Source organism: Molossus molossus, unplaced genomic scaffold (assembly GCF_014108415.1).
Source record: "Molossus molossus isolate mMolMol1 unplaced genomic scaffold, mMolMol1.p scaffold_m16_p_16, whole genome shotgun sequence".
Classification (NCBI taxonomy): Eukaryota; Metazoa; Chordata; class Mammalia; order Chiroptera; family Molossidae; genus Molossus; species Molossus molossus.
The window spans coordinates 64,571,425-64,596,956 of NW_023425351.1; the positions used below are offsets into that span (position 1 = coordinate 64,571,425).

Sequence of the window (25,532 nt, forward strand, 5' to 3'; positions counted from 1 at the left end):
CCGAAGGGCTGGCAGAAGAAAGGAGCAAGCCCACGCGTGAGGGCTTGGGTGCTATGCTGTGCAGTACACACTGTTTTTTGAAGAGCAATAGGGAGAGATTTAAAATTTTTGACAGATTAGTAACAAAATCAGATTTTTATTTAGTTCACTCTCACTGCTCTGTGGAGACCATATTGTGAGAAAAGACTGGAAGGATGAAGACCATTTAGGCAGTGCAGAAGTCTTGAAGGGATAAGGTGATATAATGACTGGACCAGCATCTCGACCAATGGAGAGATGTGGACAGATGTAGTAAGTGAAAGGAAGAAAGGCTACATATACAGAGGTTGGGAGGTGGGGCATTAAAAGTAAGTACATTCCATGCAGAAGAGCCAGTGGGGTGGGAGGGGTCATGACATAGCCTAGATTCAGGTATAGAGAACTAGAAACTAGACCAGAATGTAGTCTAGACTCATGACAAGAATCTAGAGCCTAGACTAGATGAGATCATTTTGTTTTGTTATTACTTCTGCTTGAAACTCTTTGCTACTATATCTTTGTCAAAACTAAACAAATGTTCCCCTTGCCTGATAAGGCAAAACATAAACACTTCAACTTCCTGTTCTTTGTTATGTGGTAGATTATCTGCATTCAAGTTACCTCAAAAACCACTTCCTTTGTAGGTGATGACTAAAGCATCTCTGCAGCTGGCAACGTAACCACACTGTAAACCACCAATTTGCATATTTTTTCGTCATTCTCCCTATAAAAGCTGATACCTTTCTGGAGATCTTCAGATTGGGGTGAGCTCCCTACAGCAACAGTGTAAAGAATATTAGTCTCCTAACTTGTGTCTTTTTGTGTTTTTGGTCTTTGACAGTTTGGTGCCATGGCTCAGGATTATAACTTGCCTTCAGATTCAGATTCTGGTCTGCTCCAGTCAGGTAATAGACCATGTGGAGATGATCATTCTTCATTTCTGACTGGCAACCCAGGGATCTAAGGGTAAGTTCTGACACTTGTCCTGTGTTCCAACCTCTTGTCTGTTGGTAGCATGGTAAAAATTGGATTTTGACTTTTCTGGAATGCTTAATGGATTTCTGGTACTGGATTTGTTCTTATTTTTGTTTTATAGTCTGATCATTTAGCAATCTCTCTAAAGAATTAAATGGTTTACAGATACCTTATCTCTCTTAGGTAAAAAATGTCAGAAAATCAAGTTTGTTATTTTTTTCTCCTTGTTTACCCATTTTTCTCTGTTTTGAACTCAAATCAATTAAGAATTTGTATCCACTGGGAGGACAAAAGCTCTTTTTTTTTTTGTATGAAAAGTGAATTTTGTATTTCTGGATTTATGCCAAACCGGTGGGCTGAAACTTTAGAACTGAAGCTATGAGTTTTTTATGTCTACATGTATAGTTATGTGTCTTGGGTATGTAATAGTTTCCCACTAAATTAGGTTATACACTTTTTAATTGAATTTATTGGGGTTACATTTGTTAATAGAATTATATAGGCTTAAGAGTGCAATTCTATAATACATCATCAATATGTTGTGTTATATATTCACCACCAGAAATCATGGTGTCTCTTTCCACCACCATTTATCCCCCTTTTACCCTCTTCCACCTCCTGCCACCCCCATTTTCCCTCTGGTAATCAGCATACTATTACCTGTCTGTCTATGAGGGTTTTTTTTTTTTTTTTTTTGCTTAATCCCTTCACCTTCATCACCCAGCTCTGCAAACCCCTTCCCCTCTGATAGCTGTCGGTCTGTTTTCTGTATTTATGAGTCTATTTCTATTTTGTCTGTTAGTTTGTCTTGTTCATTTGATTCTACATATAAGAGAAAACATATGGTATTTGTCTTTTTATGAATGGCTTATTTCACTTAGCATCATACTCTCCAGGTCCATTCATGCTATCACAAAAGGTAAGAGTTCCTTCTTTTTTGTAGCTGCATAGGATTCCATTTTGTAAATATTAACGTATTTTTAAAGAGCACTATTCTGATGGACTTAGAGCTAAGTAAGGACTTATACAAATGGAATATTTTTAAATTCCAAGATATCAAAAAGATTAAACTCCTAATACTTTTAAAGTGGTAAAATTGTTATATGGACGAAAAATTCAAGTATACATAAGTGAGGTACATTTTGGCAAATGAGACTAATTTAATATTATTGGTTCAATAAAAAACAGCTATATCTTCGGAGTTATCATCACCAGGTATAATAGAAACATATTTTCATTCTACTCGGCATGTTCTTTCTCAACTTATAAAGGTTTGCTGATTTAATAAGCTATCATTTTAGTTACTGGATTTTAAAGATTATAAAAAGTATAAACTTTTTTGTCAAATTAACTCATTATTCTGACACTATTTAAACAGTAATTATGTTTTTTTAAATTTATTTTAAATTTATTTTTTAATCCTCACCCAAGGATATTTTTCCATTGATTTTTTTTTTTTTTTTTTTTTTGATAGAGTGGAAAGGAGGGAGGAAGGGAGAGAGAAAGAAACATCAATGTGAGAGAGATACATTGCCTCCTGCATGACCCTAACTGGGCCAGGGATTGAACCTGCAACCCAGGTACATGCTCTTGACTGAGAATCGAACACGTGACCCTTTGGTCTGAGGGCTGATGCTCTAACCACTGAGTAAACTGGCCAGGGCAAAAAAAGTAACTATGTTTTATAGTATGTCACTTGAAGATAGTTTCCAAAATCCTCTTAATTTAAAAGCTTGGTCTGATGCTAAATTGAGTTAATTTGTCAGATATCTAGAACATACCTAAATAAGCTAAAATACTGAAGCATTAATTACTAAAAATCATTTCATTTTTTCACACTTTTCACTTCCTACTTTTCCTTAATACAGAGAGGCTGTATATTTGGGTCTGTTAAGGGACATGTTTATTCCTGCCACAGTAAGAAGTTATACTGTAAGGGATATTTATGGCCATGGAAAGTCATGAGATATATATTTATCAACTCTGCTGGCAAAGGTGGACGTATGAAGATAGTTTACAATTTTCTACTGACAGAGACTCCCTCCTTGCCCAAACTTTAGTCAGGCTCTTACGAGCCTGTAGATGGGGCCTCGGCCTTAGGCTGCTAACCCAGTTTTAGCCAAGAATCTTAAGAAACACCACCCCCTCCCCCAATATCTGATCAAGTTCCTGCCTTGAATATCTAAGACCTTGGCCTGTAAAAATTCTGCTAAGCCAGTTTAGCAAGAATTCCTGCACCCTTGATAGCTAATCAAGTTCCTCTTAGTTATTTTCCACCCACTGACCCCTTGCGCTGTTCCTTGGCTGTGGGTGACCAGCTGTCTTTGCCGTATTGGAAACTGAGCTCAGTGCTTTACTGAAGGCTCTTTTCCCTTCCGCAGTAGCTCAATAAGCTCAGTCTTGGCATTTCAAGCAGTGTTCATTGTATAGCTGTTTTTTTATACCACCTCCTGGTTTTCCCTGTGCAATTGAGGTTACAGTAGTTATAAAATTACAACTGATAGATGTGGGTCAGACTCATAGGAGTGAGAGGGGCAGAGAGAACACACTTGGCGTGCTAAGCATGCAGGTGTCTCATCAAAGACGAGAGTAGGTTTGTTCTGAAGTAAAACGACTAGATTTTCCGGATGAGAAAGAGAAAGTCATCTTCAAAGAACCTTCCTGGGTGGAGAAAGTTGCGGATGGTTCATGGAAAAAAAACTTTTAGTTCTCATAGTCAAACCTGGTTTAGGTTTGATGAGTTTACTTATATGATTTAAAATAGGAGTTGTAATTTCAAAACTAGAATTTGATTTTCTCTCTTAAAAATGACTTTTTTTCCCCTCTGATGATTGGTTTCTTAATAAGAGCTTGTAAAAGATTTTTTTTTACCTTTTGAGTAATCTACCTAGACAACAACTATTCAGTGTCTTAGCGAAATATTTTCCTACATTTTGTGTGGACTTTATCAGATCCTTGATAGTTTAAAAGAATAAAGTTTTCCACTTAAAAGAGCTAAAGTTCTTTATAATCATGTTACCATCTACCTTTTTAAAATTTGTATTACCATTTTGGTTAAATAGATAACCAAGTACTGATTCTCGGCAATCCATGATCCTACTGAGTCGAGTGTTCAAACTTCTTGACAACTTTTTATATTTTACCTTCCAAAAATCATATCCTAAATGATATCTTTTATATTGTCAAGAAAGACAAGGTAAATCCAGACTTGAGTAAAGAAAGACATTATTAAGCAAGAGTTTTGCCTCAGGGAGATGCTCAAAGCCTAAGCCAGAGAAGTTTCAAGCAAGGTGCGGGCAAGGATAGCTTTTCTACGCGGAGACCTGGGCTAGGTAAGTGTGGAAGGTGGAAGAGAGTTGCAATGCTTGAAGGTGGTGTGTGGGCGCAGCCTTTCAGCTTGACTGCACCAAATATTGCACTAAGAGAAAAGTTGAGGCGGCAGAGTTGGTGTGATCAGGCACATGGCGTTGCTATTCTGCATGTGACGTGGAGCAAACATGCCCGAGTGCAGAACGTTCACACGGAGCCGAGGGCCTAGCGGTGCTCTGCAGAGCTGCCTGCAGTTGTGCTCAGCACGGTTTAACCCACTTTGTCAGTCCCTGTTCTTGTTCAAGGCAGGCTCAACAAGACTTGAACAATACAGGGATAAGAAATTTTTTGAACAAGGGATGCTGAGTGAACCAGTCCTCGGTGACGTCCCTACAGGACTGGTTGGACCCTTTGCTTCGTGTGCTGGCCAAGGCCAGTTGTTTCTGTGTCCGTGAGGTCAGGCATCGAAAAAGTGGGAACCCTGAAATAAAAAGGAAAAATGTTAATACAAAGGAAAGGAACAAAGTAACAACCAGAAGTTGAACCCTAAGGGTATCTAGTTTAGCGAATTTCAAGAGCTCGGTGGATGAAACTTTCCTAATTATGAAGCACAACCTTTTGAATCATATTATGCTCCTAATTATGTTGCCCAGCATCGAAGTTACTTCTCTTATGAGGGGATACATTAGCTGAGCATTTCACCAGGATCCTTAGTGTCCCAGACAGCAGCTTTTCAAGAGAGAAATTGGCCCATGCATGGTCTATAGCAGTGATGAGTCCCAGGTTTATAACAAGTCCTCAGACTAGAGCTTGCACTGACTCTTCAGATCATGGGCAAGGACCAGCTACAAGGCAACCTTAGAGTCTCAATAAGGATCGGGCAGTCAGGTTTCAGTTCTCAGTGACTCCAAGTCAAAAAAAGGGAGGAAAAATGGAAAGCTTAATTTGGAGGCTCAGGTCAATTGGTAGCCAGTATTGAAGGAATCTGAAAGAACTGAAAATCTGGTAAGGGTTGACAAATGCGCGAGATGAGAGAACCCAGTTCAGTACCTAACCGATTTTCCACAGTGAAAGAGAAAGCTTGGTCACTAGACAAGACAGAGTTTGCATGTGGACCAGTCAATTGCATTTCACAGAGCAGTGCAACATAGCTCAGAGACAATGAGTAGGGTCCGAATCTGATCATCCAGGAGAGTGTGCTATAGTGAGTTGCCCAATGAAACACACACAGTTTCTCTCTACAGTCTCTCTTCTCCTTTTGGTCAAAGACAATCTCAAAGATTATTCTTGATCACAAAATAAGGCTGGTCTCATTAGAGGTGGCCTGGTCATTTGCACAGATGCACCAAGAATGGCAATCTGCCACATAGGTTTTAGATTTCCTTTGCTGGAAGTTTTCATAAAGAATCTCAGATTGGACTTTTCAAAGCCTCTTGAGGGTAGAAAGCAAGCCAAGAATTCACCACCACTTTCCCCCTGCAGCACCCAGTGACCTGATGGGAATCCTCTCTTCCTGAGGTCCCCCAAGTAGCCTAAGGTTCCTGAGCCTGCCAGGAAGTGACCTTCCTCACTCACTGGCAAGGCTGGGAACCCTATGAAGCCAGTTACCAGGCCAGTCTTCTCAAGAGAGACCAAGTCAGCCTTAGTTCCTAGAAGCATCTGGTCATATCTGACTAAATGAGCATCATTCTCCAATATGACATTCTAGGCAAAGCCTTGGTTGCATAACCAGTCTTTCCAGTTATGTCCTATTAACAAGGTGGACAGACTCTTACTGAATCTATGCAAATAACTGTATTGCCATGAAAATAAGAGTACTCAGTAAGAGTTTCAGAATTGTGGGAAGGTGAGTCAGGGTAGAACAGATAGATGTTCCACTTCTGTGTGCAAGAGCACAGTCTACTAAATTGTTATGAGTGATCGATAGCTTAATAGAAAGCGGTTCCTTACATCCAGAAAATAGAACGTGAATGCATCAGCACTATTGCAAACAAAGCCCATATCCATCCATCATCAGTTCATTCAGTCCTATGCAATCACACCTGTCTCACTCTATCTTGGATTAGCAGGCTCATAAATCCCTCTCCTTCTCAGCTGAAGTCCTGGAAATCCTGACTCAGTCCACCAACAACCCCAGTTATTGAAGCAATGCCCCCAGAAGCCAGTGAGCAGGAGTACCTGGCCCAGTCCTTCTCTGCGGGTCTTTGAGACTGTCCTTTCAGCTGAAGACAAAGCACTCGGGCACGTAGCTGATCTCCAAGTCTTCTTTGGGACGCATGAGAGTGAAACATGAAACTATCTGTAGACGACAAAAGACATAAAATGGTCACGGTTAACGTATTTTTGATAGTTTCCAAAAGGGAAAAGTTTGATGACAGTTCCCTATAAAAATAATACAATTGAGCCCTGGCTAGTTTTGCTCAGTCATTAGAGCATCAGCCTGTGGACCAAAGGGTCATGGGTTCGATTCCAGTCAAAGGCATGTACCTTGGTTGTGGTCTGGTCCCCAGCCCTGGTCAGAACCACACGGGAGGCAACCAATCGATGTGTCTCTATCACATCGATGCTTTTCTCTCTCTCTCAGTCTATCTGAAGACAAATGGAAAACTATCCTTGGGTGAGGATTTAAAAAAGAAAAAAATAATAATAATAATACCAGTGATGAGAAAATTTACTCATGTGGCACTTCAGTCAGTGTAAAATATTTTAAACAAAATATGCATAAACATGATGATTGATCTTAGTGTCAAAGAACAGTGGGTATTACATCTATTTTCTGAAAATGGAGGGATATATTCTTTAGAGGGAAAAAAATGTCAGATGTAATAACCCTGAAGCATAATATGCCATAAATATATCGAGCATATAGTTAGAATAAAGCAGTAATATATCTAAATTATAAAACAAAGAGGTTCAGAAAGTCTGTATATGCTTAAAAAAATATCCAATTAGAATAAACATGTATTTTCGCCAGATTGATAACTCAGAAGACATAGATGTATTTATTAAATTAATAAATAGATGACATTTTTATTAAAGTCTCATTTGCCCAAGATGTACTTATATCATGTGAAGTAAAAATGTTTGTAATATTTTGGTAAGTTTATGTAAGAATGCCCTTTTCTCCACATTGTGTATATTAGAAATTTAATTTTAATAGTTTCTTAAAATTTCCGGAATACTTAAAATTATAACCTCTTATTTATCTCTTAGGTAATACAAAAGGAATTTTTAGAAAGGATTTTAGAGTAGAGTGTGGTAGCACAGTTTGTAATTAGGAAAATGTTATACATGCATCACACACACACACACATATAGACACACTTACATACATACCCATATACAGAGGCACACAGATAGATTACAGCTTTGATTTTTCATTTTACAACTTTAGCCATGGTTCAGGCATAAACCCTGAAATACAAAACTCACCGGCTCATATAAAAGAGCCGACTTCATCCTTGCCTCACGGTTTACATTTTTACAAGGACTGCTTTTCTGGCAGATGGGGCTCAGGGAGGTAGCTTGCTCAGTCAAGGGCTGAGCATCTTCACCGGTATTTGTGGAGCAGACCTGAGGCTGTCCTTCGCCACGATGGGCAAGCCTATGGAGACCGTGCACTAAAGTTTGGGAGAGGGGTGGAGGGGAGACCAAGCAGCCATCTGGTGTCTCCAAACTCCATTTGAGTGGAAAAATTCCTCAGCCAGCTTCCTGTTAGCTTTTTCAGCCTCAGGCCGTTGCTCTGGGTGTCTCTGGAGCCCCGACAGTGTCAGAGGGACTTAAGTCTCGCATGACGGCAGGAAGGTTGAGGGGTTGGAGTGAGAAAGGACAGGTCTGGCAAGGGTGGGCAGAGGTGGTGAGGGAGAGCAAAGGATTCCAGGGAGCTTCAGGGTAGAAAGAAGAGAAGGGACAAGCTGGGAAGGTGAGTGAAGAGAAGAGACAGGTCTTAGAAGTTGTCGAGGAAGGAGGACAATCTTGGAGGGAAACAATAGTCTCTGAACTATTTTTGTGGGAGAGACATTTTTCTGGTTCTTTGTACCAATAATAAAAGCAGTTCATTGTTTGGATAAAATCTTGGAATCAGGGGATTCAAGAGCCCCTCTCAGAATGAGCCAATATGGACTAAATTTCAGGAGAGGGTTGGAGGAGAGACCAAGTTCCCCAAAGGGACCGTTGAAATTCTAAGTGGTCATTAGTACAATTTTGCCATTTTGAAGACATTGGATAGCATCAGTACCGTAATGATGTAGGATGTACCCCGCAAAGAAGAGATCTGAGGGACAATGATTAGACTGACAATGTCTTATGATAATGAAAGGAACACCTATTGGTACTAAGACCTCTGGGCTTTAGCCTAGGTATGATTTCCAGGGACAGAGTCAGGGGCTTTAACCACACTCAAAAATGGCAGAATGAGAAGACAGAGAAGTAGGGAACAAAAGACAAAAAAAGAGAGAGAGAAAAGAGAAAGAACAAATAAAGCCACGGCTTTACCATGCTCCAACAGACAACTGGAACACTGGGGTAGGAGTCACCACTTACCACTGTGGATCCCAATCTCCCCAGCCAGGGAAGAACACAGGGTCTGATAAAACGGCCTTAATGCTTGAGTGAAAAAAGCAGGGTCCGAGGGGTGATCAACAAACACTCCATCAGAGTCATGGCACCATTACTGTCAAAGAAAACAAAAATGCAAGCTGGACGTTAGCACGAAAGACTTCATCAAGGGGGTGCTGCAGTAGGAACAGGGGAGTGTTATCACAGAAAGAGGCTCAAAGACTAAGACAGAAATGTCTCAGGGGAGAGGGCTGGCAAAGTTTTTAAATGCAGAGAGAGCTGTAGAATGTAGGAGGGGTAGCGGTGAAGCTGGGCGGAGTGGGTTCTTGAAATCTAACAAACTACTGTAATAACAAGAAAGTTAAGACAGGAAATGGTGGTTGTGGTTGGGCACATGGGCTGGGTCCACACCTAAGATGAAACAAACAAGTTAAAATACAGGAAGTTCTCATAGAATCGAGGGCCTCGCGGTCTTCAAGTTGCCTCAAGTTCAATGTTTGATTAGCCTTTGTCAGCCTTTGTGGTTTCCCAGAGGGTCCCTGGAAAACTACCAAGATTTGTTCTTTCACCTTGTGAAAAGAGAAATGTTAGAAATAGGGTTATTTGCTATGTTACCAAGCATGAGTTACATACAAAATATTGTCAAATCAGAAGTAATGCTAAGACCGTCCTAGGTTAAAATTGCATGGGCCAAGTGTTATTAACATAAATATTTAAACACTTGTATTCTGTGTGAGAAGGTTTCAGAGAATTGTCAATGTTTTCGCTGTCCATGATTTGTTTCAATTTACCAGAGTCCTGGTGTTGCTTTGCCTTTAAGACAAAAGCAGTATCATGTTTTTAGTCATAATTTCAGTTACTTTTAAACACATTAACTTGGTTGTAACTTCTTTCATTTTAATCTAGTAGATTGCAGGCCAGTCATTTTCTATTGGAAATTCACAACACTTATCTGTGGAGTCTTATTAATCTATTGATGTTTAAAACCTTTTCCAGATGTGCTGAATCTATTTACTTGAAAATCTTGATATATTCTTGTTATATTCTAATGATGTGCTAGGCGTATGTGGCATTCTGTGTCTCAGGATTTTTATATACTACATCTGTAATTGTGTTCTCTGTGAAGATTATGTTCTTTCATTTCAATAAACCAGATGTATAGCCACCATTATTTGAAAATAGACTTAAATCTCTGTGTTTATGACGATTTTGTATAAACTTGTTCTGGGTTGGCTTTGTTTTGCGTGCCATGAAAACAACCAGATGTGCTTGTTAATTACATTATTCTTAGAACAAACTCTGTTTAGATTATTGTCTTTTAAAAAATATCAGTAATAAGTAAACAATAGCCACTTTTAGTCTTTTGACATCTACAGAGAGTTTTGTGAATGTGTTTTGTTTTACTCCTGATGCTTCCATGAAATCTCTTACAATCAGAAGGGTTCCATCTTCAACAAAGAAAGACCATCATAAAGCCTGGTGAAAAGGACTATGCCAGGTACTCTTGGGTACAGGCTTCTGATGGCACTGCTTAAAGGATTGTAAAATCACACCTGTGAAAATCAGGAGTTCTGAACCTCTCCTGGAAAGCAGATGCGTTCGTGAGACTACTGACGCAAGCTCAAGTGGAACAAGAAATAATTGCCTAGGACTGAATGGAGTGAGCAGACTGGACGAATATGGATTTTGGGATAGTGCTGATGCACTTATGTTCTATTTTCTGGGTGTAAGAAACAGCTTTCTGTTAAGCTATCTATCACTCAAGGCAATGTAGTAGACTGTGCTCTGGTACACAGAAATGATCAGCTACGTGCCCGAGTGCTTTGTCTTCAGCTGAAAAGGACAGTCTCAAAGACCCACTGAGAAGGACTAGGCCAGGTACTCCTGCTCACTGGCTTCTGGGGGCATTGCTTCAATAACTGGGGTTGTTGGTGGACTGAGTCAGGATTTCCAGGACTTCAGCTGAGAAGGAGAGGGATTTATGAGCCTGCTAATCCAAGATAGAGTGAGACAGGTGTGATTGCATAGGACTGAATGAACTGATGATGGATGGATATGGGCTTTGTTTGCAATAGTGCTGATGCATTCACGTTCTATTTTCTGGATGTAAGGAACCGCTTTCTATTAAGCTATCGATCACTCATAACAATTTAGTAGACTGTGCTCTTGCACACAGAAGTGGAACATTTATCTGTTCTACCCTGACTCACCTTCCCACAATTCTGAAACTCTTACTGAGTACTCTTGTTTTCATGGCAATACAGTTATTTGCATAGATTCAGTAAGAGTCTGTCCACCTTGTTAATAGGACATAACTGGAAAGACTGGATATGCAACCAAGGCTTTGCCTAGAATGTCATATTGGAGAATGATGCTCATTTAGTCAGATATGACCCGATGCTTCTAGGAACTAAGGCTGACTTGGTCTCTCTTGAGAAGACTGGCCTGGTAACTGGCTTCATAGGGTTCCCAGCCTTGCCAGTGAGTGAGGAAGGAGACTTCATGGCAGGCTCAGGAACCTTAGGCTATTTGGGGGACCTCAGGAAGAGAGGATTCCCATCAGATCACTGGGTGCTGCAGGGGAAAAGTGGTGGTGAATTCTTGGCTTGCTTTCTACCCTCAAGAGGCTTTGAAAAGTCCAATCTGAGATTCTTTATGAAAACTTCCAGCAAAGGAAATCTAAAACCTATGTGGCAGATTGCCATTCTTGGTGCATCTGTGCAAATGACCAGGCCACCTCTAATGAGACCAGCCTTATTTTGTGATCAAGAATAATCTTTGAGATTGTCTTTGACCAAAAGGGGAAGAGAGACTGTAGAGAGAAACTGTGTGTGTTTCAATGGGCAACTCACTATAGCACACTCTCCTGGATGATCAGATTCGGACCCTACTCATTGTCTCTGAGCTATGTTGCACTGCTCTGTGAAATGCAATTGACTGGTCCACATGCAAACTCTGTCTTGTCTAGTGACCAAGCTTTCTCTTCCACTGTGGAAAATCGGTTAGGTACTGAACTGGGTTCTCTCATCTCGCGCATTTGTCAACCCTTACCAGATTTTCAGTTCTTTCAGATTCCTTCAATACTGGCTACCAATTGACCTGAGCCTCCAAACTAAGCTTTCCATTTTTCCTCCCTTTTCTTGACTTGGAGTCACTGAGAACTGAAACCTGACTGCCTGATTCTTATTGAGACTCTAAGGTTGCCTTGTAGCTGGTTGCTTTGCCCAAGGATCTGAAGAGTCACTGCAAGCTCAAGCCTGAGGACATGTTATAAGCCTAGATCTATGAATCACCATTTCTGCTGACCATTCATGGTACTGCTCTTTCCTGGGATGAGCTGCTGTTTGGAGTACTCTGAAATTCTGGTGAAATTCTCATGTCACCCATGCCTTTATTGGAGATGTAACCAATGCTTTGGATGAGATCATTAATGCAACTGACATCATAACTTCAATGAACGTGGTGAGTGGAGAGAGGCTGGGTATACAAACAGGCAAAGGGAAGGCCATATATGAAAATAAAACTCTGACAATCCTGGATGTTTTGGCTTAGCAGTTGGAATGTTGGCTCAAGGACCAAAGGGTCTCAGGTTTGATTCGATCAGGGGCGTGTACTTGGGTTGCAAGTTCAATCCCAGGCCCATGTCAGGGTTGTTCAGGAGGCAACCAATAGATGTGTCTCTCTCACATTGCTGATTCTCTCTCCTCTCTCTCTCCCTCCCTTCCATTGTCTCTTAAAAATATCAATAAAAACATATCCTCAAGTGAGGATTAACAAAAAAACAAACAAACAAACAAACTCTGACACACATCCTCTATAGCAATGAGCCTAAGAGTCCATCCACAGTCTCTTCATCATCAGTCCAAATCAGGACCTAGTCAATAATTGCCAGTTTCTCTAATTTTTGCCCCTACTTCTAACTTAGGACCGACCATAGAAAGCCAAATATATATTTCTAACAAACGACATAGAAAGGCCCACTTCTAGTTAGCCTGCTTCCCGCTTCTCAGGCCAACAGCTTCCAGGTAGGGTGTACCTGAAGCCTTCCCTCATTTCCACCAGGGCTTGCCCACTATTCTACATGCATTTGAGTTTCTGCCAAACTCAAGTGTTGGTGGTGACTCTCTTGTTATAGCAAGCTCTGAATAAACAGAATGTGCTTGTTTTTATTTGAGAGATCTTCACTTATTTCCATAGTTTTCTTGTAGGTTTCACCAAGATACAGTTTGCACTCACCATGACCATGGACTCCAGTCTTCATCCAGCTGTGGAAGCCCCGGTGCCTTGCTGCTCACCTCTTGTCAAGTCTACAACAATGTGGTAAGTCGGCACCAGATTTGCCCTCCACTCCCTTTGTGTTGACTTACTTGGTTATTTACTCTCAGTTTGGCACCCAGGTGTTGTTATCAAGTTCCCATTGTTTGACCTCCTTAGTGGAATCAAGCAATTCTTTTCATTCTCCTTACTGCATTTTTGTTACTATTTCGTGGTATGCTGTCTCAAAGTGTTATTTGTCAAAAGAAGGAGAATCACCGGGCAGAACACAGGCATATGTCCTATCAGCCTGTTGCTCAGGGCAATCTACAGACCAGGGACTTTGTCGTTCTTATCAGAACTGCTCATCAGAAGTAATTCAGAATTCCACACAACTTTGAAGTCTAACAGGGGACTTCAAATTAAGGATACTCAGAAATCTTGTAGACACAGCTGGTCTTTGGAACAAGCAGGTGACTTTATTTATTTTAATTTTTTTCCTTTATTGATTTTAGAGAGAGAGGAAGGGAGAGGAAGAGAGGGACAGAAACATCGATGAACAAGAACATCGATTGGCCACCTCCTGCATGTCCCCCACTGGGGATCGGACCCACAACCTGGGCATGTGCCCTGACCAGAAATCAAACTGGTGACCCTTGATGCATAGGTTGACGCTCAACCACTGAGCCACACTAGCTGGGAAAAGCAGGTGACTTTAGAAAATGGACAGCTTCTGCCCAAGATGTTAAAGTAGGACCTCTGTCTGATTCCTATTTTTTTTTTAAATCTATCTGCTAATTATTTGAGGTGATGAAAATATCCTAAAATTGACTGTGGTGATGGTTTCAAATTTTTTAATATAATAAAAATTATTGTATTATACATTTAAATTATTCTTTTTCTCATTTCCTATAAAGAATTGTTGTCATCCACATATAATAGCAATTTATCTCTTTTTTGCCCCCTCCTTATATAATTGTTAGGTCAGAACATATTTATTTTAAAGCCATTCTTAAATGATCTCAAACGGTAGCCACTGCCCTCAGTCTTACTGATGCTGGGTATACCATCTATCACTGGATCCCATTATAAACCCCCTGGGCAATTCCAATCTCGTCAAATGAGATCATAAGGAAATATAGCTGGTGGATTTTCTACTTTTGATATTAACCAAATCAACTGGTAAATTATTTTATTAGTGTCCATCTCTCCAGTTATTATAATCTATAGATTGTACCCTATGTAATTCTAAATTATATTTCCACAACCACTTTAGGACAATGAGCCAAATATTTGCCATATAGAAGAGACTAATAGAGATCTAAATACGTGATCAAACTGATGTAAGGCCTTGGTTCTGCCCTCATGTCATAACTTCCTTTTTTCCCTAGATCTCTATGTGTCCCTACTGAGTACTACTTCTTTTGTGACCAAAATGCCTAGGTCTGTTCACTTCAGACTCTGCCAAAGGTAAGTGATGATGGCTAACTCCTTTGCTATATATCAGGCTATGAATAAATTAGTCTTTGCTCATTCTTATATGGGTGGTCTTAATTTCTTTTAAAGTACTGCTTAATCAAAGATTTTCTTCCACTAACCTCTTAGAATCCACTAGACTTGTGCTCCACAGAGTGTGAAAAACTTTTATATTAATAGTTCTTTTTTTCATTTCAGGAATCCTGTTTAAGGTGCCTGGATTTCAAAATTCTAAAACAACTGACCTGTGCTATAACTGTTCACCAGGTGGTTCAATGTATTTTACAGAAACAAAACCAACAAGAGTTTGAGAAAGACTGTTAATTAGATCTTGCTTCATCTCACCCAGGAGTTTTATACATCTCTCTTAGTTGTTTAGGAACCTATTATATTCATTTATATTTAACAAAAAGGAGGACTGACAATGTTCAGCTTTACCTAAGCTCTGTGTTCCTGTAAAACAAGTGATGCTTAAGAAATTCCCCACACTTGGGGCTGAAAAGGATGGGGGGTGGGCAGAGGATGGGAGGGATAGCAATGATCTTTTTTTTTTATTTGAGGTGATGAAAATATCCTAAAATTGACTGTGGTGATGGTTTCAAATTTTTTAATATAATAAAAATTATTGTATTATACATTTAAATGAGTGAATTGTATGATCTGTAAATTAGATCTCAATAAAGCTGCTAAAAGCAGCAGAAACAAATGACCCATGTTTGCAGATGTTTAGATCTTTGGAAGCCTGCTTCCTGAACATTAGAACTTGAGAGCTCATTCTGAACTATCTTCGACCCTTTGCATTCAAGCTGCCAGCATTTTTACCAATGTGATTCTCTTAAAATTTTTGTGGGTTTTCTAGGAAGCTAATGAGCAGTTCACTCTGTATCTTAAAACCACATCTATAATTATTTTTGAGTCAGATCTTCATCTAATGCTTATGAGAATACAAAGGTTCATTAGAAGCCCTTTGGTGTACATGAGAGGGTCTATTAGGTACCATCTTCAATTTTTATGAGGTCTTAACAAAGATCTTACAGTTAGTTATCCATTACTACATAACAATTTATCTCAAAACTTAGTGAATTAAAACAATCATGATTTTAAAAACTCAGATTATTTTGCGGAGCAGCTGGAAGAGTTCATGCTGATTTTGCCTGGATTTACTCATATGTGGTTTCAACTAGAGATCTGGCTAAACTGGAAGGTGCAAAGAACCTCACATATGTTTGGCTGCTGGCTTTTGGCTGAGATTCCTGTTGTTCTCCACATGGCCTCTCATCTTCAAGTAACCAATTCAGCTTCCTTTCAGCAGTCTCAGGAAAGTTTTCTAGGAGAACAAAAGCAGAAGATGCAACACCTCTTAAAGCCTGACCCCAGAAGTTGTGTTATGTCATGTCAGCCAAAGCAAGTTATAGGCTAGCCTAGATCAAGAGAATGGAGAAATGACTTCACCACTGGATGGGAGTCAAAGTCACATTACAATATAGCTATGCTTACTGAGACAGGAGGAGTTCTAAACATTAAATAACCTATCAGTCATTATCTATATAAGGATTTTGGACTTTATCCTTTAGTGTTTGGGGCATCTCTGAAAGGTATTAATAGCAAGAAAATTATATGGTCAGTTTGTGTTTCAGAAAGATGATCCTGAGGGCTGTGTGGGAAATGAAGTGAAGAGAGGGAAGATGGAAGTTAAGCAAAATGTATTTAGAAGAAAAATAAAATGGTCCACTGCACTCAGAAAATTATATGACACTGAAGAAAGAAATTGAAGAAAATACAAAGAAATGGAAGCATATGCCGTGCTCATAAATAGAAAGAATCAACATTGTTAAAATGTCCATAAAACCCAAAGCAATCTATAGATTCAACATAATTCTTATCAAAATACCAATGGCGTATTTCACAGAACTAGAACAAATAATCCAAAAATTTATATGGAACCACAAAAGACCCCAAATAGCTACAGCAATCTTGAGAAATAAGAACAAAGTTGGAGGAGTCACACTAGCAGATATCAAACTAGACTACAAGGCCATAATAACCAAAACAGCATAGTTCTGACATAAAAACATATAGACATATATGTCAATGGAACAGAATAGAGCCCAGAAATAAACTCACACCTATATGGTTAATTAATATTTGACAAAGGAGGCAAAAACATACAATGAGTTAAGTGCAGTCTATTCAATACATGGTGCTGAGAAAATTGGACAGATACATGCAAAAATAAAATACTAGACCACATTCTTAAACTATATACAAGAAAAAACTCAAAATAGATTATAGATTTAAATGTAAGACTCGAAACCATAAAAATCCTACAAGAAAACATAGGCAGTTAAATCTCAGACATTTCTCCTAACAATATTTTTTTATGATATATCTCCTTGGGTAAGCGTAACAACAAAAAATATAAACAAATGGGACTAAAAACTAAAAAGTTTTTGCATAGCAAAAGAAACCATCAACAAAATGAAAAGACAACCCACTGAATGGGAGAACATATTTGCTGGTGGTACATCTGATAAGGGGTTAATATCCGAAATGTATCATACAACTCAATAGAAAAAAACAAATAATCCAATTAAAAGTGGGCAAAGGACCTGAATAGACATTTCTCCAAAGAGGACATACAGATGGCCAATAGACACATAAAAAGATGTTCACTGTCACTAATCGTCAGAGAAATGCAAATTAAAACCACAATGAGATATCACCTCATACTTGGCTGAATGGCTATCATTAATGAATCGACAAAGAAATGTTGGCGAGGATTTGGAGAAGAGGGAACCCTAGTGCAGTGTTGGTGGGAATGCAGACTGGTATAACCACCATGGAAAACATTATGGAGGTTTCTCAAAAAATTAAAAGTGGAACTGCCTTATGACCCAGCAATTCCACTTTTGGGTATATATCTGAAAAAATCCAAAACACTAATTTGAAAGGATATATGCACCCGTATGTTCATTGCGGCATTATTTATAATAGCCAAGATATGGAAGCAACCCAAGTGCCCATCAACAGACTAGAGGATAGAAAAGCAGTGGTACCTATATGCAGTGGAATATTATTCAGTCATAAAAAAGAATACAATTTTGCGACAGCATGGATGGACCTAGAAGGTATTATGCTAAGTGAAATAAGTCAGCTAGAGAAAGACGTATACCATACGATTTCACTTATATGTGGAATCTAAGGAACAATATAAAGGAACAAACTAAAGGAAACAGACTCACAAATACAGAGGACAGACTGATGGTTACCAGAGGGGAGGGGACTTTGGAGTGGGGGGACTGGGTGATAAAGGTGAAGGGATTGAGAAGTACAGATTGGTAGTTACAAAGTACTCATGGGGATGTAAAGTACAGCATAGGAAATATAGTCAATAATATCGTAATAACTATACGTGCCAGGTGGGTACTTGAAATATCAGGGAATGGCCCTGGCCAGTTTGGCTCAGCGGTTAGAGCATCGGCCTGCGGTCCGGAGAGACCCGGGTTCGGTTCCCGCTAAGGGCACGTACCTCGGTTGCAGTTTGTCCCCGGCCTTGGTTGGTCGTGCGGGTAGCAGCCACTCGATGTGTCCCTTCACGTCGATGTTTCTCTCTCTCTCTCCCTTCCTCTCTCTCCCTCCCACTCTATCTGTACAAAAAAATGGAAAAAATATCCTTGGGTGAGGATTAAAAAAAAAACAAAACCAGAAATATCAGGGAATGCTATGTAAAGAATATGATTGTCTAACCATTATGCTGTACACATGAAACTAATACAAAATAATATTGAATGTAAACTATAATTGAAAATTAAGTTAAAAAATAATAAAAATGTCTATTTGGAGATGATAAAGGTGTAAGCGGGAACTGACCAAGGAGCAATCTTAGAAATTTTTGAACCTGATTCAGCGTCTAGCAAGTTTCAAGATTGTGTATAGCATGATACTTCACTCTACCATGGCTATAAGTGTGTATAAGAAATTATATATCACGTTCATAACAATAATTGTGTGATATAAAACTATGTCAAAGGAAAGCAAGGAAACAATTGAGCATAGGAGTTGGGACGATGGCCATTTTAGATGGGGGATATAAGGTCTATAAAAGTCTTGGATTTTTAATTAGGTGGTGGGCTCATACTTGCTTTTTATATTATTCAAAAGAAGAAAGAGAAAGGAAGACAGTTATATATCAAAGATGCGAGCATAGTATAAAACTTGTTTTGTATATCTGAACCATGAGTGAAAAGGATAATGCTAACATGCTTTGTGAATCCCCAATAAGATGAATTAGTATACAGCTTTTCACACACTTGCTTGTGGGAGTAATTTCTCCACAGAGTCACTGTGGGAGGTATCATGGCACTTAGTTCTATTCACATATGATAAAATTGAGTTTATGAAATGGAAAACAAATTTGCTCTTCTTCTTAAGAATTTTACATCTTTCTCTTGTTTCTCCACGATTTGCCATAATTTTATTAGCTAATAAACAGTCAGTAACATTTAATGAGAACTGGATACTTGACAAAGTCCTATGAATACTACAAATAGAGTAAAATCCATATTCTAGTCTCAAGAGATGTGCTGTCTATTATAATGGATACGAGACACTGTGGCTTTAAGCACTTGAAATGTGGACAGTGTAGCAAAAAAACTACATTTTTAATTTTATTTAATTTTCATTAATTTTAGTTACAATTTAAAATACTTTCCATTATAACTATTGTTTTGATAGGACTATGTTTCACCTAAACTGTTGAAAATTTAACAAACTAAGATGTGCTATAAGCAGAGATACATATTGGACTTTGAAGGCTACTATGAAAAAAAAGTAAAATATTTTGTCAATAACCTTTTATGTTTACTACATGTGAAAATGATAAATTTTCATACACATAGTGGGATAAAAGTAGGTTTACAGTTGTGAGTACACATAACATTTATTCTTGTATTATTATTTATTAATTATTGTATTATTTTCCATTTGAACAACTGTAAACCTACTTTTGTCCCTCCCTGTATTAGGATACATAGAATATTATTAAAACCAATCTCAGCTCTAGCCGGTTTGGCTCAGTGCTTAGAGCGTTGGCCCTCAGACCAAAGAGTCGTGGGTTCGATTCCAGTCAAGGGCACGTACATCAGTGGCAGTTTGGTCCCTGGTCCTGGTCAGGGTCGTGTGGGAGGCAACCAGTCAATGTGTCCCTCTCACATCGATCTTTCTCTCTCTCTCTCTCTCTCTTTCTCTCTCTCTCTCTCTCTCTCTCTCTCTCTCTCTCTCCCTCCCTTCCACTCCATCTGAAGATAAACAGAAAAATATCTTCGGGTGAGGATTCAAAAAACAAAACAAAAACCAACCTCACATGTTGTTTGGCTCAGCGGTTAGAGCGTCGGCCCGCGGACCGGAGAGTCCCAGGTTCGGTTCCCACTAAGGGCACGTACCTCGGTTGCAGTTAGTCCCCGGCCCCGGTTGGGGTCCCGTGAGCGGCAACCACTCGATGTGTCCCTCTCACTACTTTGAATGCGGCTGCTGGACAACTTAAAACTCCACATGCTGCCCCTATCCACTTTCACCTGATGGGACTGCTCTCGGGCCTTCCTATTTCTCAGACAGAAAGACAAAGCCAAACTCTGAAACACCGTTCCTGCCACAGGACCTCACGCTCATCAGAAAGGAGAAGTCTCCTTCTGTGGCCTTCTGACTTTTAAATCACTAGCTGCCACTAACTGTCCGTGATGCTGGGTCCAGGCGAGGGTCCGCCAGGTGTGCCGGGCAGGTCTGCTGGGCAGGGTGAAGCCCGGGGCCAGCAGTACCATGGGACACCGCATTGGTGGCTGAGGGAGGCCTCTGCTGGACCTGTCTGTTTAATGAAGCCGGGCAGCCGTTCATTGCTTGCTTGCGGAAAAAGTGGTGGAGACTGTTGCTTTGAAGAACCTGTCTCCGTTAGCGCATTTCGGAGCTGAGAGCTGTCCTCGGGGCCAGGCAGACGGCCCGTGCAGCCGTGCCAGGGACGAGGCAGGCAGGAGAGCCGGGTGGGCAGAAGGAGCAGAGTCGTGAGGGCTCCAAAGCGGCCCACACCTGTTCCTGGCGTCGGGGTGGCCCTCAGGGCACCGGGGTTCAGCCCTTCCGAGGGGAGCTCTGGGCCTCGACGACAGGCAGGAACGATGGAAGAAGCAGTCCCAAGAGGACACATGCCCACAGTGTATATAATTAAAACCCGCCCCGCTTCCCAACGAAGACCCACGCGAAATGTCTGCTGTCCTCACTTATCACACGGGGACCAACAGCCCCCACCGCTCCCGCTTGAATGTAGATGGAGGGGCGAGAGAGGACTGGCATGAACGCCAGCTTCCCGCGGGGCGCTGAGCGAGATGAGCAGGACTCAGATCTGAGGTCCGAGGGCGGCCCCGAAGGGCGGCGTGGTGCACGTGGGCGCTGTGAACACGCTGCGGCACATCCAAGGGGAGGCGGCTTGGCCTCCCGGTCCCTCCAGAACAAAATACGGGAAACTCTCGAGCGATACTCTGCTTAGGGTAGTTTTCTCGTCTTCCCAGATGACCCGGCAGCGTGCCAGTGTCGAGAACGCGGGTGCTGATGGCCCGTGTGGTCTGGACAACTGGGCAAACAGGTTTTAGGGCGAAGAAAAGCCTCCCCGTTCTGAACACAGGAACAAGAGGACAAGCCCCGGACTGAACTGAGATGCAGGAATCCTGAATCTAGCTCAGCTCTGCAACCCTGCCTCTTAGTGTCCTCACCTGTAAGAGGAAGAGACTGTCCACGTGAGCCATCCCTTAGTCAGCAGCTCCCTCCGTGCCTGGGGATGCCCAGCCTTTGACAATGTACTCTGAGGGGTACACAGGTTTGAACCCCGGTGCTACCGTTCCCCAACTCTGTGACCCTGGACAAGTTACTCAAGTTCTCTTACGATTGATTTCCTGGGCTGGAAAAAGTAGGTGAAATATACCTATTGCCTGAGTCATTATGATAAAGATTAAATAAATTAATATCTGTAGAGTACTTAGCTTGATGACTCTCACCTGATGGCTGGTCAATAAAAGTAGCTATTATTATGATGTTCCTTATATTCTTTTTATTTAACTTGTTAACCCCGAGTTCCGGGGAAATCAAGAGAAGAGCACGTAGGAAGTAGACTTCGTAGACTTTACACGTTTGGCTGATTTCTCTAGAGGTTCATGTGGCCATATTTCTCCCCGTGCTTGAATCAAAAGAGGAGATTACAAAACCTTCACAATCGGTGGAGCTAATTATCATTCATTTTCCACCCTCAGAGTGTTCAGTACAGCATTTGAATAATGGGATTATCCCTGGGAGCCTTCCAAAGCATTTTCAGGACGAAATCTTTATTTACAGAAGGGGAAAATAAGTCTCCCGTAAGAACACACGCCTTCATTTGGAAAGGACAACAGGGGTAATTGTTTCATTCACTTGTAACAATTTCACCATCCCTAAACTTACCCGGAAACCCACCTTCTGTCTGGAAACCCCACAGCCAGACAGCTTGCCTCGCGCATTTTGCCCAGAAAGGAACAAAACAGTGGACATTTATTGTATTAAGCCCTGTGCTGTGCTTTCTCTGCTAATTGTTTTTTTAACTGAAGAGACGTTTACGGAGCACTTTCAATGTGTCAGGCAATGGAGTCACTTCCTGATCATAGCGCCGCTATGATGTGCTGCTTGTTCTCATTCCCACTTAACAGATGCGGAAACTGAGGAATAGAAATGAAGTAACTTGCCCAAGGTCAGCAGGCCAGTAAGTGGCGGAGCCTGGGTTCAAAGCCAGCAGACGGCCTTCAGGTTTGGGCTTTTCTCCCCTAAGCCCTGCTGCCTTCCCTCCGAACTTCAATCAAATGAACAGGCTACCACGTGGGAACACAGGAACGAGCAATTGTTTTTAAACAGGGAAGGTGTAGAAAAGAATTTGAGAGTGTTGGAAGCACTTTCACTGGGTCATGGCAGAAGAGGAGAATTTTGATAAGGCAAGATGACAGGAAGAATGTTCCAGGAAGGAAAAAAAAATCACGCAATAAGACACGGTGAAGGAAAGTACATGAAACATTCTCGGAATGAGGAGTCTGGCTCGGGCGAACCATAGCTTGCCTAGAGATGTTAAGGAAGAAATGAGACTAGAAAATGCTGAGAGACCAGATTCAAAGGGCCTTGAGTGCTTGCTGAGGAGTTTAGATTTATTTTTTCCTGTGGTAAGAGCTGGACAAGGGAGAGTCATCTCAGTGTTTCAAGCCCGAACGCAGCCAAGTTCACTTCCATGTCAGCATCCGTCTGGAGAGCGAATGGAGGAGAAGGATACTCATCAACAAGCTGCCCGAGAATCCAGCTGGGGGATGAGGTGGACTCAGGTCACGAGAGAGAATGGAGCTGAGAGGGGCTGGATTTGAGAATTATCGAGGAGGCTGAATCTAACATTTTCAAACACTGGTTAAATAAAAACAGATGATGTAGAAAGAAGCAAAGGGAGATGAGACTAAAGCAGACAAAGCTTTATTAGACAGCTACCTGTGTTCCAGCCCTGGTAACAAGCACCAGAAAAACAAGGAGCAGTAAAACAGGTTTAGTGCCTGCCCAGGGGATGCTTCTGGCCTGCGGGGAAGACCCTGCGACAGCATCGGTAATCACTCCAGATAAACACACACTGGGAAGGTGCATGAGCCGCGGTGCATTCCCCAGGCTGCAGCTTGGTTGGATAAATAGCCTTGGATTCAGGAGAGCGCTTTCCCATCAGGGACAATGAAATTAGCCGGCCACAGTCAGCATATCCCACAGAAGACAAATGCCTCTCCAGCCACAATCCTTTCAGCCGGTAAATAGACCTGACATTTAAGCATCTATTGCTCCTTGTGCACTAATAAGTCCAACTCCAGGCCCAGACATCATTAGAGGAATGAGCACTTTTAACGAGCTCTAGGAAAAGAACGTGGTTGAGAAAGCACGTTACCTGCAGTTAAGTGGCGGCAAGGATGCTAATGTTAAAATGTATGAGAAACGTGCCGGAGGAAGGCCTGAGCCATTACAAACACAGAGAAACAAATTAGATCATTTTTTCAAAAAAGGGTCCACCTTAGAGTTTATTTGCTAAACCTCATTATAGATTTTGCTCTATGGTTCTATTTTTCTTCCCCTTCCCTCCCCATGGTGGTTAAAGATCAGGTTGAGAACAGGTGGTAGGACTGTGCTGTGAGCTGATGAATCATGCACTGGCTTATTTTTCTGCAAAAGGATATTAAAAGGGAACGTGGGGGGGGGGTGTCTCCTCAACGGTCTTACCAGCACAATGTTCCAGGTAGCCACTACCAAAGTACAGGCGTTGACAAGCAAAATGGAAACTCTCTTCTGCATCTGACTTAGAGAATTACCAGTTTTTCTCTAGGTAGATGAGACGGTTTGATTTGTAAGAGTGAAATTCTAACAGAATTTTATGCATTTAATGGTACAGTGTGTGGGGGACGGCCAACTAGAAGCTTTGCAAAACCTATTTAGTAATGCAAACTGAAGAGAAATATGTTCTATGCCCATGAAGAATGGTCCTCATAATGGCTTCATTTCTGTGCTTTTAATTCAAATTTTCAATTCAATTCTCAGAGAACTGGAGGGAAGAATTAAAAACAACTACTAGTTTCTTACTAGTGTACTGAATTACAATTCAATGCAATAGCATCTTTTATAAGATAAAATGGATTTTAGGTTGATTGTTTACTAGAAAGGAAAGAGTTAAACAGCAAGTCTCTGATACATGTACTCCTTTTACGGTGGTGGAGTGATGAGAGGGAGATACTCCCCAGAAGGAAAGATGCCTGGGGACCCAGTCTAATCTCCTTCTCACATACAAATGCCAGGCCTCCTGTCAATCAAACCCAATGGTGTCTGCTAGCCAGGAAGCCTTATCTGAGGAATGCTTTTAGCAGATCGTGCCTGGTTGTCTAGCATTGTTTATAGCCAATACATCTGGAACTGGAACATCTGAGTTTATGAGGGGTGCTTCCCTGGAAGAAGTTGGATAACTTGGTATAAAATGGAGAAGTTTCAGGAGTTAGTGGGGTGATCACACATCTTAGAAACAGCGTCTCTTAACCTGGATCACAGCTCATCTGATGCGGGAAGAAAGGGCCCAGGGAGGTCCTGGGCACCTCTCTGCTTTGCCCGTGTTTATAATTATTTTCATCCTTAAAAAATATTCATAAATCCCAGTAATAGATAAAATCTCTGATTCCCGTGTCATTAAACAGTCTGATCTTTTAGGTTGTTTCAGCTCCTTACCTTGACAAGTGCATATTCTCCTTAACTTTTCACTATTTCCATGAAAGGGAAAATTCTTGCAAGAATGAGAGACTACAGCTTCATGTTTGTTTCTCTCCTCCTGCTCACAGATCAGGAATCAGCCTGGAGTAGATGTGAACACAGACATTATTTCAACTGCCCAATTTGTCGAGGGCCAAAGCAAACCGTGGGTTAACTGCCAAGGTTTGTTGAGGACGTTTGTGGATTCTTGAGCCCCGAGAGAGCATATATTCAATTTGTGTTTAAGATGACAGTCTGAAATGTGACGCAACTCCCCACTCTCATTGCAAATGCAAAATGACAAAAAGGCCTATCAACAAGTAAAGCCATAAATGTGATGCACACAAGAAGCATTGCATGTCCCAGGAACTGTTGGAAATCCCAGAAAGGCTTAAAATAGACAACATAGAACTGAAGGGAGAAATCTCAGCTAAAGCCACATAGGAGGCCTGATAACAAAATTGAGGTTGGCAGACAAAGCTTGCCCACCGGGGAGTGACCTATATACCCAGAGTAAGAAGCAATTCAATAGCAAACAGCAAAGTGACTCATTGGCTTTGCCCACAGAACAGGTTGGCACTCGGCTATAAAGCCATGTATCCTCATCTGGATGTCTACTTCGGCTAAGAGTG

The 25,532-nt window shown here is 41.0% G+C and overlaps 2 long non-coding RNA genes across 2 annotated transcripts; one reads left to right on the top strand and one right to left on the bottom strand.

Moving 5' to 3' along the window:
* The first annotated feature begins 792 nt into the window (after positions 1-792).
* LOC118631670 lies at positions 793-14,885 on the top strand. Its single transcript, XR_004959885.1, has 4 exons — positions 793-984; positions 13,068-13,179; positions 14,505-14,583; positions 14,788-14,885. It is a non-coding gene; the product is annotated as an uncharacterized LOC118631670 (long non-coding RNA).
* LOC118631669 lies at positions 2,571-9,134 on the bottom strand. Its single transcript, XR_004959884.1, has 3 exons — positions 8,845-9,134; positions 6,481-6,601; positions 2,571-4,783 (listed from the first exon to the last, which is right to left on the bottom strand). It is a non-coding gene; the product is annotated as an uncharacterized LOC118631669 (long non-coding RNA).
* Positions 14,886-25,532: the final 10,647 nt, after the last annotated feature.